Source organism: Aythya ferina (assembly GCF_964211825.1).
Source record: "Aythya ferina genome assembly, chromosome: 4".
NCBI lineage: Eukaryota > Metazoa > Chordata > Aves > Anseriformes > Anatidae > Aythya > Aythya ferina.
This window is the reverse complement of record NC_140300.1, coordinates 40730493-40748210: the sequence shown is the minus strand read 5'-3', so window position 1 is coordinate 40748210 and position 17718 is coordinate 40730493. Positions and strand designations below refer to the sequence as shown.

Here is a 17718-nt window from a genome sequence, read left to right as displayed (position 1 = left end):
TGAGCAGGTCTGGGGGAGGCCCATAGGGAATAAGAGGATTTACGGTCCAAAAGAAATCAGATGGGTTGGTGCATTCATACCTACCATAGATCAGCCACAAGAAGCCAGTGCTCAGTCAGGGAGGGTGCAATTTTGCAGCACACTCGTTCCTCAGCCTCTGCGCCCCATGCAAAATGAGCAAGCCCTGGCCACAGCTGAAGCAGGGGACACATCACCACCCTCACGTGCCTGGGCCACCCTGTGCTGCAGGCCACCACCACGCTCCTCTGGCCATGCTGCTGGATGGACATCTGCCCCTCAGCACCCTGCCTTCACAGTCCGGCCTGCCCCGACAGGTCGCAAGGAGAGGCTTGTGCAGGGAGGCCGGCAGCGGCAGCTGAAGCCCAGGCAGCTGTCCTCCTGCTCTAGCTAGGAGCATGGTAGCTCCTGGCAGAGAGACAGAGCAGACAGCTGGGAGTGGTAACGCCTCAGACGTGTTGGCCGAGCCCCAGAGCTCATCTGTCAGAGCCCGGAGCTCAGGCGAGGTTGTTCCCCTGCCCTGCTTGGGGCAGCCGTGCTGGCGCTGGCCCACAGCCCTGGCCTGCATCTGACTGTGAGCAGACGCCCATGAAGGCACAGCAGCAAGGCAGTCGCCCCCTCTGAGTTGATCCTGGCTTTCCAGACATCCTGCACGTCCCAGCTGCAGGGGCCAGGCTCGCTCGGTCATGTTTTGTGTGGACAGGACACCGGCACATCCTCGCCGCCTTTCTCCAAGCCCCGTGGGCCCCTCTGGAATTGCGTGGCATGGCCAGAAAGAGGAAGGCTCGGGGTGCAGGCACGGCAGTGCCCAGGGCTGCAGTGTACGCAGGCTGGGGGCAAGGCCTGTGGTATTTGATGTTTCCTGCAAGCCCTCAGCTTCTGGAGGCAGAGGGGACGCAGCGCCGTGTGGGGCTGCAGCCTTAGCGACTGAGAAGTGCTGAAAAAATTGGGCGGTAAAAGCCCCAAACACATCAGGCCTCGCTCAGCCCCGTTCTCCCTGCGAGGAGCTCCTCACACAGGCACGTCCCCGTCCCTGCGAAACAGGAGTGCTCTTCCCCAACAGGAGGCTCCCTCGCCCTGCAAATGCATCTCCCAGCCCCGCGCACCGTGTGCCGAGCCGTAGCCATCGCAGACACCTTCACCTCGGCACAACCCAGCCAAAATTCAGGCGCACGTCAGTGCCACCTTCACCCAGCATCTGCCCCATGCTCAGGCCAAGTTTCAAGCCCACGAGGTAAAACACAAGCTGTCAGCACAGCCTCAGCACGTGGAGTACTTCATTGTACCTCTGGTGTCCTGTTCTCAGTGTGGCTTAGGTCTCAGAGCCAGAAAAATACCCCAGAAAAGAATGAGAAAAATCACACGAGAATGTGTTATTTTGATGAGGGTGGTGGTTTGGGATTTTCTGTTTATTTGTGTGTGTAATAATCACCCCAAAGGCATTGAGAAGGGGGATTTATTATGGAGGACAGACACTGAATTTCACAGCCTTTCAGCTAGAAAAGTGCTCTGAAACAGCTCATCAGCACTGAGAAAAAAAACTTTTCTCCTTGCCTACACTCAGTGGGGTCCTAAACAGAAGCAGCTGGCAGGGATCGCCGATGCAGGTGCATGCGAGGCATCGTTAGCAATGGCCAGCACGGGTCAGCTGTGCTGCTGGTGTGTGTGGAGGGGGAAGGCGTCTGCAGGACCTGTGGGCTGCAGGTATAAAGCAGCCCCAGTGACACTGCAGAAGGAATTTGCTTGTTGTAGGGGCTCCTTTTGCCTCTGTTCTGGGGGAAGAAAAGGGCTGAGCACAGCACCAGGGAGAGGTTCTCTGGGATGACAATAAAGGACTCGCTTGTGCTTTGGCTGGTAGGAAGCTGTGCTTTTTTTTCTTGGTAGGTTGTCACCTGTTGGAGCAACCAGCCCAAGTTGCTCTTTGTGTGCTTCTGGTGTGCTGCTACCTAGTGCCCTTGGTCTCACCTGGGCTCAGGGCATGCTACTTACTAAAATGTGACTTTTTTCCCCAAATACCTGTGGGTGGGAACTCCCTGCTGGCTGCCTTGACCCTGGGAGCCCCTGCAGAGGAAGGGTCCTGGGGTGCAGGTGTGAGAGCCAGGACACTGCTTGTCATGGGCATAGCAGCATTATAAGGCCCTGAGGATGTCAAATCCACCTCAATTTGTGGTCCATAGAACCTCAGGCAAACATATTATTGCTGTGTGTTCACTCAAGAGAAGCTGTCACTGACTGAGAGCATCCTCAGATGAGGGGCACGTAAGCAGTAAATTGCCTGGTGTTTTGATAGCTATTGCTTGAGCTTTGCACGCCTGTTTTGTCAGGCTTCATAAGTGGTGAAGCAGCTCCATCTGACCGTGAGAGATTCTCTCTTTTGTGCTGGAGATAATTTTATGCAGCTGTGAGATCATCTCCCTGGAGAGTAGGTCTGGCCAGCAAAGGAGCAAATCCACGCTACTGCATCTCGCTCCTCATGTGTCTGAGAGGTTAAGCAGAGCAATTCAGAACTGCACTTGGCCGTCTCCAGGGTGTGAAGTCTGACTTTGCACAAAAGGCACATTAAATGTAAACCGTGCGGTGTGTAAATATGATTTTTTTTCTTTCTAGAAATACAGTGTCAGCTTGCTCTTGTCAGCCCTTGATTGTAATGCCAGAAACCTTCCTAAGTACCATTATTCTTGCTGTTATTAGGTTATATTATCTTTTCTGTCCATTCTCTTCTTTGGATGGAATTAGAGATTAGTCTTTCTCTTCAGATTTTGTAAAGCTTGCTGGTAGCCAGGGACTTGAATGCTATTCTTTTGTCTTAAAATACTTTGCAGTAAATATGGTCGTTCTGGTTTCTCCTTTCTCCCTCACTTTGTTGCATCCTTTGTAAGGTTCATGGTCCTCTGCTGCCAAATAGGACATGCACAAACTGTAGTTCAGAGCTTGTATGAAGGTTGTTCAAGCTCAAACAGCATTCCTGCTTCCGTTTAACCCTTTTCAGGAAGGTGACATTGACCTTCCTTTTCTTTTTATTTTTTTAATAGAAAAAAAGCTCCCTTTGCAAGGCCAAATGTAAAAACACTTATTTTTTTTTTTTTATAAAGATCTTTGGTACTGAGCTTGCTGGAGGAGGATGCAGTGCTGTGCATACTGTATGTGGCTTTGGGGGCTTATCTGATTTTTTTTTTATGGAAACCAGTGGAGCTGGGAATCTGGGAATTAATGACCTGGGGCCATTTGTGTGAGCTGGGATGGGGTTGGTGAAGGAACTTTCTGCTTGTCTCCTCTGCCACAAGCCTCATTCAAACCTGTCCGACAGGGCTTGTCAGGCACTGTGTGGGCCTCCCAAAGCCTTTCCCAGTCCCTTTTAGTCTGCTGGGAGCAGCCATCTGAAAGCACTTTAGGTAGTACATCAAACCTGAGGGCAGGAGCCCTCTCTGCCTGTCCCCCTGAGGTCTCCTATCAGAGAGCTTGCAGCAGGTCACTGGCACAGGGCAGCACGGTTACTTTGGTGCATTTTGCTGTTGCTTTTGTCTCTCCTTTTAGTGTAAGCTTTCAGATGTTCTCTTTCTGGTCATAAATGAGGTTATTTTCCATAGCAATACCTTTCTCTGTTGGTTATGCTCACAACCCTATCCTGGCTTTTGTTCATCACAAAAAAAAAAAGGGGAAGCAGAAGAGATGATTATGCTGTGTTTGGAGCTCATATATGAATGAGCTTGAAGGGTATCAGGCATATCCTGTGCATGGGTTGTTTTTCTTGGTTTATGGCTTTCTTTGACAGGAAAGCTTTTTTTTTTTTTTTTTTTTTCTGCAATCTCTTTTCAGTTCATGTCTACAGAAGTTCAGACCTGGTAGCCACCTGTCTCCTGCACTAATGGGTGTCACCCAGCTCCATTTATCATCTGCTTGTGTGCTTGCTCAGAGTACTGGAAACCAAGGTTACTGGGCAATGTGATGGCAGGGGAAGTTTGTTCTGTACAATAAGCATAATACAACAGGCATGCTGGCAATGAATATTAGGGAAGGTGATCACTGTACTTTCAGGGCTGTGCCTCCTGTGGCCTGTTTTTAGGAGCCCCTGGTGCTGGAAATAGCACCAGGATTCACATTAGCTAGTGTGAAGTCTTGTGTCTGCAGTGCTCTGGGCACCTCTTGTCAGAACTCAGAAAACCTGAAGCTTTCTGTGAAAAGCACCCTGAGAGCTGCAAGCTTTGTAGGCCACAAAGCACTTCCCCCACCCTACCACTGCCATTAAGGGTGGATATGAAAACTTGTTGTATGGTTTGTAGAGGAAGCTTGTACAGGAGATGCGTAAAATCCTGTTGTAGAAAGCAATCATGTAGTTATTCACTCCTGTCTGAAATGAGGGCATGAAAGAGATGAAACCTAAGAGCAATGAAAGGCAATACTATAATGCAGTGCCCTATCGATCTGTGGATTTCACTGCTGCTTAGGATGACTGGCCCACAAATAACATTGTAGCTTTACTAATTAGAACTTAAATCTTCATAAGACGAAACCAAACCAAAACACAAGCTCCTTACACTTAAGTCTTTCTACTGCTTGTTTCTTGGCTGGTGGGGTCCTGAAGAAATGCTTGCTGTGATTCATGCACTTTGCTGCGGTGCCCAGTTACATGTGTTATGAATGTTTTATGTCTCACTCTGATGTAAATCGATGTAGTACGACTGACTTCAGAGGTGGGCTGCCTCTGCTGCGGGCTCAGCCAGCTCCCACCCATGTTCTCAGACTCATGTTTGGGGCAGGAGCACTGGCAGGGATCTTGTTCAGGCAGTAAGATTAAAAGACATCTAAGAAACAAGGTAATAAATGGAGGAAAATGGCTTCTAGGGAGGATAAACCAGATGGGAATCTGAGCAATAGGGGAGTTGGCCCTGAAGCCTCAACTCCCATAAAATGTCAGGGCAGGCTGGAAGGGCTCTGGCAGGGCAGCAAGAGGGATGGGGTTTTTAGCAGCCCTCCTCCTGTTGGTGCCTCCACTCCTAGCAGGCAGGTTGGCTGTGAGGGCTTAGAGCTGCCTCTGCTTGGTGCAGGTGTCACCAATTTGCAGGCAGTCAGGGCAGCTGGTGGCACTATGGCACTAAGTAAATGACTAATTTTGATTATTATCTGCTACAGAGCTGTAGTTAAAAGCATTTTTCTTAATTTCAAACCCCAGTTAATACATTGATGTGTAATACCCAGCCCAGCAAAACCCAGATGAGAGATTAGCAGGCCGAGCAAGGAGAGATGGGAAGGTGACAGACACATGCTTGGGGCATTTGTGCCAAGCAATGGGTGACTGCTCAGATGACTTCTTCCCAGTACAAAGCCAGAGTTTCCATTGCACTTCAGACCAAATGTACTTCTCCTATCTGCTATCAGAAAGGGAAATAACTAAAAATAAAACCCAGGAACTTCAGGAGGCAGGGACTGGATTCTTGGGAAGTTTTTAACTACTTTCAGCTCATTAAAGCTGATTGATGGAGGCTCAGGTACTGATCATTTTTTTCTGGAGAGGAAACCCCATGCAAAGGAACTGCTTCTACTCCAGCTGTGTGCTGCTCCAACAGGCAGGCCCTAGAGATAGCACAGTGATGTAAACCTGCAGAAAACCTATCTGCTAAGGGCATCCCAATCAGCCCTTTCTGAAGTGATGCGTACCAAAGCTGTGCATGAGAACAAGCCAGTTCACAAGACAGCCTTCTCCAGCACCTGCTTTCCCTCTCCCCACACCCAATAGCTCCTCTATTCTTGGACCCTGCTGAACAAAGTGTGGGGGGCTTCTCGCCATGGCAGCAGCTCTCAGGGAGGCCAGCTGAGGAATGAGATGAGACAAGCAGTGGACTCCCCTACACACAGGATGCAGGGGATTCAATTACCCATAGGACAGGGTGAAAATTCAACATTTTCTTTTCTGGGTTTTCAGTCACTTCTGGAAACAGCATTCACAAGGCTCCATTTTGCTTCTACCAGGTCACTGATGCATTATGAAAACATTTCTGTTACAGCCACATAGAAAGGTTTCCCTTCCAGTTGCTAGTACCCCACTACCTTGCCGTAACGCCTTGCTTTCCGTGTTTACTTTTCCCCAAGAAAGCCCTGAAGGTGTGTGAACAAAGCCTTTGCCCTCTTTGACTTCCTTTCCCTTCTTGCATGATGCTTCGGTGCAGCTCTGAGAGGCAGTGGTATCAGCCTACAGGGATCCTGCAGGCTCGGTAGCACAGCGTCTGAGTCATGCTCTAAAAATAGCCAGGAAAATGTCAGCCTCGCCAAAGTCATCGGCTGATTAACAGTGGAGATGCATGATCCCAGCTACCTCCAGACAGATTCCTGATATTAACTAGATATCTGAGCAGTTCTAATTATAAATATATAGGTAGGTGCTTTATGTTCAAAGTACTATAAATGAAGGAGGTAATGCAGAAATAGATTTTCCCAACCTAGCAAAGCAGCCGTACTTAGTGCTGTCATGCTGCTTCTTGGTGAATCCGGGGTGCTTTCAGTGTATGAGCACGGGAAACTGCTGTTTCTTGGGTGAGCTTTCCAATTTTGCAGGGGCACAGAGGTAAACTGACTTGCATTATTGCACACTGTGTTGAGGTGGTGGCTGCAGACCTCCTGACTTGGTCCATCCATCACCGGGGTTTCTCCAGCAGCATGTGCAAGGAAGGCTGTCACTGTGTCCCCAGGACACAACTGAAGCAAACAGTTTCTGGCTGCTTAGTCTGAAGTGATCGTTTCCAAACTGGTTGGTACTGTGCTGTCCAAGGGTACGCCTGCACGACATGTGGTGCAGCCAGGAAGGTATGAGTGACAGGGTGGTCGGGTGGAAAAGGGCTAGAGGGGCTGGCTGGCTGGAAGTGTGGCACGTCGTTCCCAGCAAGCCCATCAGCAGTGCTGTGCCCAAGCTAGTTATCCTGGGAGCAAATACTGCCTGTAGCAGTGGAAGTATGAACAGGCACGCTCTGCCCCTGAATGGGGCCTTAAATCAACCCATCAAGGAAATGGGCTTTGCAGATTATTTTTAGGCAGTATGTTAAGTTACATGAAAGAAGTCTACCTTGGGTGAATAGCTAAACGAAATAGCCATTAATGGCAGGAAGGAAAAACAAAAAGCTTTTAACCTGCTATTTCCATGGAGCTTTTCTTCAGAGGAGGAGAGAGATGCAACTCCCCACCAGACTTTCATGCCTGATGCAGCACAGCAGGATGCTCTCTGCAGATGCACACTGCAAATAGCTTTTCAACCTCATACATTATCACCTTTCCCTTGCACATCACAGGTCTGGCAGGCCAATGAGCTTGAAACCATGGAGAAGAAACCATGCTGGGTGACCCCCCTCTGAGGCCCTGGTACCAAGCAGTTGCTGGTGGGAAGAGCTGCTGATATCCCAGCATCAATCCCAGCACTTGTTCTTTAGGGATGGACCTGCAGTGTTGCCTGAGCCAGTGGTTGGGAGGGCTGGGTTGTACCCATGGAGGGCAGGGTCAGGCTTGCTACCTGCTGGTGCTGCAGAGGTGTCCTGGCAAGGCCAGAGCAATGGGGCTACCAACCCTTACACAAGTGCCACTGTCCCTCAGGAGCTTCATGTTGCCCTGAGCTCACTGCCTTGCTCTTCTGACTTATGGGCGCTGGCTCACGGAGGAGCTACCTGCTTCTTGGTGTTGGCTTTTGAAGACCCATGGGTGGACCAGCACAGCCTCCAAGGCTGATGCTCAGTGCATTCACCACGTGAGACAATGGGGATGAGAGACTTGCACTCCTGGGCCTCTCCATTCCAAGCTGATCATTTCCATTTCTTGTAGAGGAAGCCTGACTCTTGTCCAAAAGTACCTACCTCTCCTGGCAAACCATGAAAAATTTTCTGTGTCCCAGCAGGGCTCAGTGGAGCCCATTCTGAGGCTTTACGTCTGTACCCATCACTTGCAGTACTGTTTTAGAGCTCTCTGCAGCAACCCCGATTTTTTGAGTTCCTATCCAGGCCTGGGGTGATGAGAGGTGGAAGGGCCAGAGAGCAGCTATGTGCTACACAGAAGAGATGGGTGGGGGGAGAGGGGACTGCTTGATGCCCTCTGAAATCTAGATGCTGCTGGAGCAAGGCGAGGCTGGGGATCTGGATCTAGCAGTACAAGAAAGCCTGTGGAAGTGACCTGGCTGGTATCTGAGCTAGTGTAATTATTAGGAAGAGGTTTAAATGCTCAAAGTGATTAAATGTTTAAATCTTCTATTGTTACTGCTTACCAGTGAAGTGCATAGTATGAAAAAGAAAATATTTCTGCCAAGGGACTTGTAAATAAGTATTCTTCTGTGACCTCTGAGCTTTAGTAGATGCACTTTTATAAGCTGAATAAATGCAAATTAGCAATAATATTCCCCTGCCTCAGCAGCCTTTAGTCTTGCATGGAGGACAATGAAGGTGCGGCAGATAATGGAGCGTGTTTATGTATGCCAGGAGAGGCCTGTCCCTTCTCAATAATCAAAGAATAATTTTGCATGCTATCTTGGTACGGTAATATACTTTCGCTGTCTATCAGTTTTCCTCTCCAATGTAACCCCCTCTGTCATCCCTCATAAATAACTCTGAAAGATTTGATTGGTTAAGCAGGCAGTGCTGCTTCATCAAATAAATATTTCATGGGCACAGATAAGAGAGGAGGAGGGAGAGAAAATCTCCCCTGTGCTGGGCCTTGCCGTCCTGTCTGTTCTTGGTCTAATTTCAAGCAAAACCGTGCTGGTGAACATCTAGAAATGAATGTGAGGGGGGCAACTGGCTACCCAGGCTGCCAGTATGAAGGCAGACCAGCCAAGTTGGCATGCATGGAAGCAAAATATCCAGTAATTAAATACGTATCACAATAATCCAGAGAAGCATCTGAAATACAACAGCATAAGCCTGATATGCTGATTTGCAGCAGGCAAAAGCTGCGTCTGCCTCCGTGTTCTCACTCCTGTCTTACCCTGGTCTGCTTCTGTTGAACTAAGTGACAATTAGTGAACAATGGAAAATGGACTGATGCATCAGGCCCAAGCCTCCAAATTATCAGTGCTGCCATGGTCATTAACTAAGACACAGCAACTACAGAATCACTTGGAAGTATAACAGCAATCATTTTAAATTTTGTCCTGCTACAAAGTACAGGTCCACATATGTACATTAACATAGGCTATGAATTTATAGCGTGATATTATATCTGAATGGTTCCCTGCAGTATCCCTTCTGAGGGAAAAAAAGAGTTCCTCAGACCAGATCAATATAATTTACTTTCAAATTTATGAAAGTGAAATTGTTGTTAAATGCATTTCTGAACGTGGACTTATTTTGGAATGATTACACAGGTTATTCATTACATTTCTGTTTCTTTTAACAGATAACTCAGATCCTCTGAATTTTTTCTCTTCTCCCCCATGCTACTCTTTCTCCTTCTCCAATTACTCTTACACTGAGCTGCTAAAGAGCACACAGGAAATACTGAGACATTAACTTACAGCTGGCTGCCAGCCCATGAAAAGCTCACTAGGTCATAACATTTTTTTGTTAGCATTGCTTCCTTTGCTTTTTTTTTTTTTTTTTGTTAGTAGTGGTATTTTATTATCAAGACTATCTGAAGGTAAAGGACTCTACAATTCAGCGTTTTTTTCTTACAGGAAAAGCAGAGGAAATGGGTTTGTGAGGTGTGTGAATATTTTGAACATTCTCTAGCTGTGATTGGAACTGTTTCATATATACATTAAATGTCATGGATTGCCTATACTACTCTCTCATTATCCTGATGAGGGCCTGTACGGAAGAGCACTCTTGAGGTCCCTTTGCATTAGGAATGTGCAGTTCTGCATCTGCCAGACTAAGTGAGACAACTAAGTTGAAACTGAATTTACCTTATTGATAATCACCTATTACAGGAAATGACCAACAAGGGTGGTGATCATTCATGTTATTGCCCTGTATTGTGTTTGTCTCCTGTCTCAAAACATGAGAAGTTCCCTTTGTGTTTCTTGGGACACTTAATCTCGGATTCAGACCTAAAGCAAGACCAAAACCATGTCCAGCACAAATGGTGCATTTAGCATTATAGACATTTTCAGATGATACCATGGGACAAGAAAACAATCGGGGAAAAAAATAACATGGAAGGACAGTGATTGCTTTGCTGAAACTTGTGTGCAACAACAGGATGTTCAGCTGCACAAAGTTACTGTGTGCATGTGTGTGAGCCAGTGTTCATCCTCTATCGGAACTTGCTTCAGTTTCAAGTTTTCTTCCTTATCTTTTCTTGCAGTTTAAAAAGAAAGCCTAATCAAGACACACATGACTTTCCAGTCTCTGAAATGTTCAATGTCTGTTCTTGCCTGGAGAAATTACAACTCATCTTCTCAGAGCAAAACACAAATAAAACAAGTCAAAGGCCATACGAAGAATCAAATGTATTCCTGGTGGCTTCGTCTTTCAGATCACAACAAACTTACTTCTGAGGGTGTTTTCCACTATATAAATATATTCAAAACTTATATTCTGTATAAAAACCTATTGAGGTTATACATGCACCTTTTGAAATATGTTAGGACTGTACCTAGTTTAATGATTATTTTATGTAAAAATAAATCAGTATTTTCTTTTGTGAAGTGGATTTGCCATTTTGATGTGTTTGCTGCATGTGAACAGGACAGAGTGGGGGAGAGGCATTGTCTTTCCTCTTCCTGGCCCATGCAAACAGCAGGCTGATTATATAGTCTGGGTTATAAGCAACCCCACGGATGTGTGTGAGGGTCAGAGTTACAGAGAAGGCAAAGATGCTCTAGAAACAAAACTGCATGTAGGGGCTGTGCATCAGTCACACTAGTGATTTATTTCTTAAAATCTGCCTCTGAATGGTGCTCTCCCCTGTTAATCACAGAGGAATAGACTGAGCCAGCTGTGCAAATTGCAGAAACTGGGAGTGCAAAAGCCAACCTCCCATCCCTACAAGTGGGTGCCAAAAGGATATTGTGCTGTGGACTCTGGGGATCATCAGTGTACATCACCTGCACTCTCACTGCTCTCTTGGTGACACAGTCTGTCCTTTCACTCCCAGAACACAGAAAATGGGGACAGGAGTGCCTCTAGGTTATCCATGGTGTCTAGTTAAAGGACTGTATAAGCTACTTAAGGAGAAAAGTCCATGGTCAGCAGATATTTCACTAACATTTGGCATCTCCCAGAAGGGGACAATAACAGCATCTGTTCTAAAAAGCTGTTAGTAATGTGTACATACATATTTCTCTACAGAGTTAATTTTATATTATGTGTAAATCAATGGATTTTATCAGTAAGGGATTTTAGAATGTAATAGTTATTTCAGAATTTCAGAGTTTGTGGTAAAAATATTATTAATTAAAAGCTGTGGACTTTTTAATAGAAAATTTTAATGTTTTGCACCCATATTTATTTCAGTTTGGAGTTAGTCTAAACTAGATTATAAATTACTTAGAAAGGAGATTTACCTGTTCCTATGTTGGCATGAGATATTTTATGGACTAATACTTCTAAACAAAGATTATAGCCTAAAGATATGCTTAACTACTCAGCATAGCTGAAGACTAGGTAACAAGTGTTGTTTTACCTGTTGTAAAATAGTTTTGTGCTTAGTCATACCTAGAAAAATGAATGAAAGTGGTGCAAGTGGTTTCCTGTTGTGGTTATGTACCACTAAAAACTGTTTCCTGGATGCTGTAGAGAGAAAGTATGTTGCTTCAGTCTGATTTCTTCCAAATCTCTTTGAATTCTTCTCCACTTTCTTCCATCTACTTTCATTAGGTTCTTTTCAGCTTCTCTGCTTTTATTTGTTTACACCTCTTTTGTCCTTAAATTACTTCTGTCTGTGTTCTCCCCCTTCTATTTCTTCCATCTTTCTTTCACTTTCATTTGTCCATATCCAAGAATGGGCTGAAGAACGATGCATCTTCCTCTTAGCCTCTTGCAAAGATACTGGACTGGCTCAAAAGCCAAGTTTTGCCCTGAACTCAAGCAGTGATATATGAGAATGTCACCAGCAGCAGCAAAAATTTTTCTATACTTGCATCCAAACAGGGTATGAGCCTCCACCAAACACAGCTGTGTTGGTTTTAAGTGTTTGCTGTTTCTGCATGTGTGTATGGGAATACGTAACATGGCGTTTTGTACTGATGTATTTTAATCTAAAGCCACAAATACAGGGAAGCTTGTCTTTGCTTGAGGGGGTACTGTGGGAAGATGTTAGGATGCCTGAAAAGCAGGCGAGTACTGAGTTGGATTAACCCGGAGCCTAGGTCACATTACAGCTTACAGTTATTTAGGCTAGCTCTAGCTCAAAATACTTCTCAAATCAGAGGCTGTCTGTGTGATGGTGAGGAGACTGGTTTAGAAGCTGGCCAGTTTCCCAGAATAGCTCTGCAGTCAGTAAAACCAGGCATCTTGTGCAGAGAAAAACTCTGATCCCAGATACTAAGCAGCTGCTTGGTGGACAGCCAGGAGTGGGATGGAGGAAGAGCAGCAGCCGAGAGTCTGCCAAAGAGATGCTTTTGTCTTCAGTGCTATATTTGTGTGTGACTTACTGCAACTTAATTAACAAGGAAACAAAGATGAAGACAGGCTCTCTGTAGCTGTGCCCATGTGGCATCTGGGTCACATCAACTAACCTTCTCCATCATGAGAAACAACAGTGGGAGCTGGCTTTTCCTAGGGTGGCAGGGTAAGGTAGCAAAGACTAATATTGTGTTGAATGTAAACAGGACAAAATAACAGATGTTAGCCTTTTAATTGGATACTACCCTAAAATAAGGTATTTAATTTTACCTTTTGAGGTATCTCAGTGGTATATAAGGCTTGGAATTCCCCAAATCTTTTAGTTCTTACATGTGAACTTTGACTCTCCTGTTCACCTTATTTTTGAGACATTTAAAACTGCAACTGAACTGCATCACTAAAGTGCAATTTGAATTAACACCAGATTTTTTGGGGTAGAAGTTTATGTTGAATAAAGCTCTTATTCCTGACTATTGTTTTCTAATGTGGTTCTCATGGTGTTTTGGTATGTTCATTTTCTTTTTGGATTAAAAATATCTATGTATATGTGCATGCATTCTTCTATGTTTCAGAGCTAAATACACTACTATTGCCTACATAGACTAGGTAATCTGTGAAACTGAGAAATATGACAATGTGATCTAGGTCAGTATTTATTTACGCAGTCTACTCAGGAAATTAGCACAAACGAATTTGAGTTTGGTTTTATGAGGTTATGTGGATCAACTGCTATGGCAAACCTGTCCTCCAGGGTTACCCAGAGCATGATATTATTTGCAGGGGACTTGAATATGTTCAGCTGGAACTGATGTGAAGCTTTCAAAGCAAGTAAACTCTTCAGATTTTAGTATCTTAACTTACATTGGTGTTTGTTATTTTCAATAACCAGGCAAATAATTGGTAAACAGTTAATAAAGCAAAAAGAAACAAAGCCCCCCCAGCTGTTTACACACAGTCTCTGTACAGGCTAATCCCCACCCACAAACTGTCACCACCTCTATGCCAGCATTTGACAAATGAATGTGTTGTTGACTCCCTCCATAACCACATGGGATTATTTGCTAAGGAGTAAAAGGCATTACAATTAAACACAGGAATTGCAATCACTGTAATACATTATTGTGACTCTTATTTATCGACTCAGTTTGCAAACTAAACCAGAGGGGAAAATTCTACAGTCTGCTCTATGATGTCTCCCTACCCAGCTATGCTTATGAGATTTCTGAGTCACTTTTCAGGTTTCTGCTTTCAGCAACCAGAGCAATTGCTGAAGATCCCAGACTTTCCCAGAGTAATGCTGAGGAAAGCTCTAGAGTAAGCTAACCACAGATTCAACTAACTATGCAAATTATTCACTACACAAGTGAGTAAATGGATTGACTAGCACCTCAGCCTCCTGGTTTTCTACAGATCTAACTCCAGGTTCAGTCCTTATTTCTTATCAAAAGATGTTTCTCTAAATAATTTGCCCTCCATTTTAGCATAACTCGGATAACGAAATGTACAGAAAAGCAAGGAATGTCATTGGAGGGTAAACAAAATTTACATTGAATGTAAGGATAAACAAACCTAGCTAGTTTATGACTGAGCAAAATTAAGTCTTATGGCATAGAATAAAGTATTCAAATTCAGGTGCTTAGCATAAGTAGCTCATGAAGAGTTTTAAAGTGAGTAATCACTGAGCATTAACATTCTTAAAACCAAATTAAGTCCAGCAGTTTCTCTGTTGTCCAACATGAATTGTCCCTCAGGAAATCTATCATCTCCACCAGGAACAAGTTATAATCGCATGCTCTTGTAATTCACACCACCAAAATCTTAAGAATAAATTTAATTCCTTACCAGTGCAGTTCTGAGCTTTCTCACTCCTCTCACTCTGAAGAAACAGTGCCAATGAAGCTTCTTGCTGAGCTGGTTCAGTGACTGACTGCTTGCTCCTTAAGGTGCTAACAGAAAGGTGCAAAATGAAGTTGGATTGCTGAACCTGAAACAAAGAGGCAGATTGTGCTGTTACCAAAATGTGTCCCACCCTTTTTTCTAGTGTCTCACTGAAGTATGGTAACAGTGCCTTTTTTCAGGACAGTTGCTTTTAAAAATATCATCTGGTGTCAAATCTTTGTTGGTTTTCCTCTTAGTTTAGTAACATTATCTCAACTGTGTGCAACCTCCTAAGGCCTATTCAAATGGGCTGTTTTTCTTCTCAACTTTATGATTGTCAGATTTGTTTGGTTGTAGTAAACCTCAATAATGTCTTCTGAATTTTAGTTGTTTGGTTTATTTAACCTATTTTCATTCCACTGGAAGATGGCTGATGTTGAAATTTTGATACACTCGTCTGTATACTGAGGTAGTTCCCACATTTCAAAAGAACAAGCTTTGGTTAGTGTGTTAGATCTAACAAACCATGGACTAGTTATTCTATCGCTGAATTTTGTTGCAATGAGGGAATGATTTATCTGGGATAATATTAAGAAATATTTACAGGAAGGGAATATAACTTTTATTTTGAACAGTAGATGCATGGTCTCATGGAATTAGGTCCAGTCAAATAAAGCTTGCTTCTTTTTGGCAGGATAAAAGCTTCAGCCAATAGAGATAGAGTTGAAAAATATCTGGATTTTGCCAAAGCAATTCTAATTGTAAAGACATATATGCGATTAACTTGGTCTGAACAACTGGGTATGAAATGAAGCCACAGATTTCAGAACAAGGGAATAATACTGAGTAGGATGGTTTGTAGCAGTCCATGTATCACTTCAATGATCTAAATGATCAGGATTGTACTAAAGGATTCTTACTGACAATGTTTATGATTGACACAGGGATAAGCAGAATAATAACTACTGGTGTAAGGTCATTGGTATAACAAGTCACAGATCACTCCACTACAGTCCAGTGCTAAAGTCCATAAACCAAGTGTAAGGCAAAGAGTGCCAGTTATATCCAAAGTATGGGTGGTTGCTTTAGAAAGCTCTTCCTGGGCGAAGGCTTAGAATAAAGCACTTCATGCGTTCCCAGCGTAGTGCTATGTCAAAGCAAGGCATTTCAGAAAGAATTTCTCGAAAGCAGCAAGGATCTTATTTCATTTTTTTTAAAAAAAAGGTAAAGCTTTGTTAAAATACTGTGTCCAATTCTGATATCTACTCTTCAGAAATTGTCAGAGTTCAAAGGATAGAATAGACATGGTAGGAGAGCTGGTAAGTCTTATCTGATGCACATCACCAAGTGAGGTAGGCCACAATCCGATGTGTGGGTTGTGGGCAGATGGCTACCTCAGCTGTGAAGAGCCTAGTATACAGCAGTGCTTTACAAAGAGTGAAGCAGTTGTTATTGTACCTAACGGCAGAGTTAGTTACAATGCCTTGCCAAAAAAAAAAAAACAAAAAACAAACCTTGTTGTTTTTTTTTTATCAATAAACTGTACCTTTGCTGTGGGAGACCAGCAGAATCTAACAAACTGGCCTAAAAAAAGCTTTCATTCAAAATGAGAGCAAAAAGTAGTGAGTGGCATACACAAGAATAATTGTTATGGTTATAGGGAAGTGTAAAAATGCATCACAGAACATGAAACTGCTTTAATTGGCCTTCCTTGGAAATCTAGATTCCTCATTCAAACTGAAAGCTGGAAAGTTTGTCCTGAATTTGACAGTCTTTCCAGGCAATGAAAATATGCTGGGAAGAGAAAAGACAGCAGGGTATTATCTTCAGAGTTGGTGTTTCCTGTCAGATATGCAAACATAGAAGAATCCAGCTGTAACAGAACAGACCTCCCGGTGTGATGCCTTTAGGAAGGCATATCTAGTCAAAATAAAAAATAGTTCCTGTCTGAATCTCCTGACAGAGGGTCAGGTGCTCTCCCTGCTGCCTTGCTGTGTGCCTGAGACCCTCTGAAGTCAACACTGCTTTTCTGTTCAACCTCTGTTGTCACAAATTCAAAATGAACCACTACAGCTTGGTGAAGATCCACCCTGACACTCTGTGGGTACCTGGAAGAAATGTTTCCTTTGTAAGAATCACCACATCAATAAGAACAAAACACCCTTCTGCTAGTCTGTTACTTTGAAACCACTTTCATCTCAAGCAAAATAAATAGGGAAGCCAGTAAATGTTTTTGTTTATGGCATATGAGGCCAGGTAAGAAAGGTTACAGAGGACAACCTTTTTTTTAAAAAAAAAAAAAAAAAAAAAAAGTGTCCTTGTTCTTCAGCAAATTAACAAATCATAAAATCTTTTTGGCATCCTTTAATGAGATGCAGATGTTTATCTAGCCTCTGCAGTGAGGGTATATGTTGTCTTCCCAGATTGCTTTCATGCTGGTGAACGTACCCTCTGTTTTTGCTGAAAAGCTCCAGGGACTTGTTTGGGTTACTTTCTAATACCTTTGCTCTATTTCACCTTGAAATACTTTGTTTCCAGATTTCATTGGGAGATTTATTAATGCCGTCTTCCTGGTGTACCACCTGCCTAACCCTGGTATGGGATAGCAAATGGTACTTTTGGTGGCCTGGTACTGAAGAGATGCCAAAATCCTACAGAAAGTAACTCTTTTCTATCAGGCAGGTTGTGTTCCAGTTGGGTGCAATATTTCACACGTGCTGAGTGTTATACTTCATAAAAAAGGTACATCTTACAGCAGGTGCTCAGCAATTCAATCAGTCCATTAATGGCTCTTGAGACTAGACCCAAGGATTATAAAATTATTTTGGAGTGATAAAGGGCCTGAGAGTGAGTGGCCCTGGTTCTGAGTCTGAAGGACACTTATCAGAGCTGGGAAGTGGAAAACTGCAGGTAGTGGATGCTGAGATTTGAGTACTTTTACTCACATCCTTGCAACAGACTTCCTGGATGACCTGAAGCAAGAATTATTTCCTATGATTCAGTCTCATCTGTAGAAGTGCCTGTAATATGTACTTGTAGGAGCATGGTCAAAGTGCCATCGTTATTTTTGAATGCTTCTAGTTGCTTCAATAAACGGTGTTATAGGCATATAAACACTAAGTTTTGTGGCAGGTGAGTTGACCATGCACTAAGAAATCTCAGATCCTTTTCTTTCTTATGTCCTGTTTCATTCCACATTGTAACTAACACAATGTCCTCTGGCTTTTTAGACCTTTGGCAACATTTATAAAGTAAAACACTTGTCACAAAAAGCTCAACACTAGCTGTC

At 43.9% G+C, this 17718-nt stretch overlaps 1 protein-coding gene across 2 annotated transcripts in view; it reads left to right on the top strand.

Moving 5' to 3' along the window:
* The first annotated feature begins 1750 nt into the window (after positions 1-1750).
* The window catches only part of TBC1D9 (TBC1 domain family member 9), a 72851-nt gene continuing 56883 nt past the window's right edge, over positions 1751-17718 (top strand). The window contains exon 1 of one of the 2 annotated variants that reach the window (XM_084516861.1): positions 1751-1898. The gene's annotated coding sequence lies outside the window, so the exon portion shown is untranslated. The remainder of the gene's footprint in view (positions 1899-17718) is intronic. The other variant, XM_084516862.1, reaches the window with a different exon arrangement.